Genomic DNA, 3886 nt, shown 5'->3' with positions numbered 1-3886 from the left:
TGCCCCAGTGTGATTCACTGAGATGGCTGCAGCATCTGTTGCTCTGTAGGCTCCTGCCAAAGAGGAACAGTCCATCGACATCCCTCAATCTATGCTTACCAAGACAGCAAATGCTGAGCAGAACCCCTCACAATGGCCAAGGATGGAGGTTTAGTTGGAACTTTGGCCCCTCAAAGGAGAGGAGAGCAACGATCTGCAGGACCAGATGGACTCCTGAGTGAGAGAAGGGCAGAAGGAGGCAATGTTGAGGTTGGTACGGGGTTTGTGTTTAATGACTACTATGGCTTCAGTGGAAATGTTCTGACTTTGATTAACATGTTTTATGACATGTGAATCAAGGGAGAGCTAGGGCAGTGAGGGAAACACACTTGTGTAAATTTTCCATAGGTTGAAACTTACTCTAAAGTCTAAGTTGTTTTTGAAAACTGAAATGTGGAGAAGTTGATAAAAGAGCACAGCTGCCCAGTACTGGCACTGTTCTCTGTAGATTTACCTTCCCTATCCATCCCTCTACTGGTGGGTACTTGTCCCCAGGGTGCCTCATACCCCATCCCAGTGTGCTGCTCAATCCAGAACAGCTGCTGTTGGGCAGGGAGGATCAGGAAGCCCTGATGCACTCATGTGCCAACAGTGCCTCCTTCCCTTGGAGGCACAACACAATCCAGAGCTCTGCAGCACCCTATCATTGCTATGAATTGGAGTCTCCAACATTTGGGCTTTGCCTGCATTATTCCCCCACACCTCCAGACCAGCCTTTTGGGGACTTCTGAGACCTGAAGGATAAGAAAGGGAGGCCTGGAGGCAGCATCTCTTCCCATTGGAGCACTGAGTTTGCCACAAGGACCTAACAGGCTGAGAATCTTGGGAATGAACAATGCAGGGTGGCTAAACTTTGATACTCTCTGCTAACATGTCAGGCATTTACTGACATTTATATTCTAGCCCTCTGTGTCCACCAAACCATGGCCATTTGGGGTGTGTGTGTATGTCTGATAAGTCAGAAAGTGATTGCTAGCAAACAAGAATGACCAGTGCTAATGGGTTCATATGGTTGACTGTACTGGCCCTTTATGAGAGATCTCTGGTAGATCTGAATGTGATGTTGCAGTTGACAATTCTTTCCATCAACCCATCCCTCTATTTATCATTCAATTCACATCCTACTCCCTACTTTTCCAGCTCTCTGACCAGCAGTCCAGGTTAACACTCAGTACTGTTCAGCCCCAATACTTTGACATCAAGTAGATGACCAGTGCAGTCCCATTTGGGGTTATTTTCCTCTTCTTGTCACTATAGGATGATACTGTAAGGAAGTGGCCAGTCTCCTCCTTGGCTTGCATACCCACACTGTCTGACCACAACAAATCAATTTCTATAAGCTCATAAGTTCTTAGTAAGTATGAAGGTGTCTTCTCAGAAATTGCATGCCACGTTTTAGGCTCCTGTCTTTCTTCACCTGTAGCCTAGCATACCTTCCTTGGGCAGAATACTGAGTTTTTCTGAAACTTTGCCAGCAATTTGAGAAGAGTAAGGGTTGGACTCAGGTCTCAGCCTCCTACTTTCCTGATATCCAGGAGTCCCACACGTACAAGAGAGTATTCTGCCCTCACCTGGGATGTCCATGTTTAGCACATGATGGTATCGCATCAGGTCCCATAGTGGTCCACCTGGCATTGAAATGCTTTTTTGTCCATTTTACTATGCTGTGTCCACCTATCCCTACCTGATTAAGGGTAGATCTTTAAGCTCATTGTGAGTTATTACTGAAGAAGCTGACTTGCTAGCAATTAAATGCTAATTCTACCACTAAAGAATCCTTATTTCCAGGAAAATGTTAAGATCATTGTAAACAATAATCTGGGGGAATGTGTGGAGGTGCAATGGTATGGGAGGATGAGGGTCAACTAGAGGAAAGACTAAGTAAATATGGATAGGTAAACACCATCTAACCAAATGGCATTTTGGAAGTGGAATCTTTGTAATGAATGTTGACAGTGGTAGAATTCTTGATGGTTCATTGTGTTTGGAAAGATAAAAATTAGTTTGAAGTCTCTGCAACATAAGCACGTGCAACTTAATATTATCAGTGTACACAACAAGTGCATGAGTACGTGAAGTTGTACACATACACACACATACACAAAGTTGGAATTGAAGAGATGTTATTAGTACAGACCTGGGACTAAAGGACCTGTGCTACAAGCAGCACAAGGTGACCTATACTATGACAGCTCTTGCTCATATTGTATGCTCACCGTAAGCCATACTTCCAGCCCTTCTTTTGCGATTATTTTGAAGGTGGGATCTCAAGACTTTTCTGCTTAGACTGGTCTCAGAGCCACCATCCTCCAGATTTAAGCCTACCTATTAGCTAAGATCACAGGTATGAGCCACCAATCCTGGCCCACTGCTTGTGTGTTTAAGTGGAAAATGGTTAACAGGGGGCTGGGAAGGTGGTTCAGTGGTAGAGTGCTTGCCTTGCATGCATGAGGCCCTGGATTCGATTCCCCAGCACCACATAAGCAAAAAGAAAAAAAGCCAGAAGTGGCGCTGTGGCTCAAATGGTAGAGCACTAGCCTTGAGCTGAAGAGCTGAGGGACAGCGCCCAGGCCCAGAGTTCAGGCCCTACAACCGGACCAAAAAAAAAAAAGAAAGAAAGAAAAGAAAAGAAAAGAAAATGGTTAACAGCCTTGAATCAGTCATGTCATTCACACTCTTGGCAAAATTCAGGAACTCCTTTTATTGTCTTGCACATCCAGTCATTTGGAAAAGTGAAAAGCACAAGTCAGGAAAGACTCCCTAGTAACAAACAGATGTGTATGGAGCTAGCTGGGAAGATGGACCACCATGACAGTGTGCTGGCTAGAGACAGATGGCTCCAGTTAGACCAGATGGAGAGAACCAGATAAGGGCATGAATAGAATGTAATGGAAGAGAACGATGTTAGAGCTATTGGCTGACTTTCAAAGGGCAGAAAACAAAAAGAAGTAATGAGACTAGGCATGGTGGTACATGCCTATGATCTGCATACAAAGGTAGCTTAGCCCAAAGTCCTACTTAGATTAGACCCTATCTCAAAAAAGAGAAGTTACTGAGAGAACAGAGTGGAACCACTATCACTGAGTTATCTGGACCTGAACATATTGGCATATACTATTGAGAATATACTTCTATTGGCTAGCAGGACTAGGCTGTGGCTTCCCTACTATATGTTGAGAAAGAAAATGATGCTCTAAGATGGGAAAATTCAGTGGTCCTAGGGCCCTTCTCCTTTATCCACTCTCACTTGTCTGCCTTGAAGAACTGACTTAATATAAAGAACAAGGTTTAGTGAGATTTCTGATAAATGTTTACTTATAGTAGATCCTTTTCCCCCAAGGACAGGCTGCTTAGTCAACCTGTGGACTAGCAGAACATTCCACACTCTTCAGATGCTTATGATCTGTCCAAGACTGTGCTCAAATGCCAGCCTCACTTAGGGTGATGTTCAGAACCTTGCAAGGCTGTCTGCTGAGGAACAGGTCCCTGCCACTGTGTTCATCCTTCTTGCCTCTCTTGAAGGGTGGTGAGTCAGCCATACCTGTGCCCTCCAGCATTAGTTCGTGTGCTATGTACACTGCGTGGAAGTAAAAAAGCAGTGGAAACTGTAGTGTCCTGTGGGCAATTTTCATGAAGATTTCATCTCTTGAGAAGGGAGACTCTACCCACTGCTTGTTTACCTGAAGCCCAGAAGCTCTGGGTCTGGTTTTCAGCACTGCCAGGGAAACACAGAAGGAAGTCATCATTTCGACCCATTCTCCCCTCCTCACCCTGCATGAGCATCTGGGAGCCTGTTGTTGGAATGGTAAATCCAGACACTTTCCTCTGAAACCAAAATGAAAACCTG

This window comes from Dipodomys merriami, unplaced genomic scaffold (genome assembly GCF_024711535.1).
Source record: "Dipodomys merriami isolate MVZ:Mamm:240054 unplaced genomic scaffold, mDipMer1.0.p SCAF_481, whole genome shotgun sequence".
Taxonomy (NCBI): Eukaryota; Metazoa; Chordata; class Mammalia; order Rodentia; family Heteromyidae; genus Dipodomys; species Dipodomys merriami.
The sequence above is the reverse complement of the archived record's forward strand: the minus strand, read 5'-3'. Positions refer to the sequence as shown.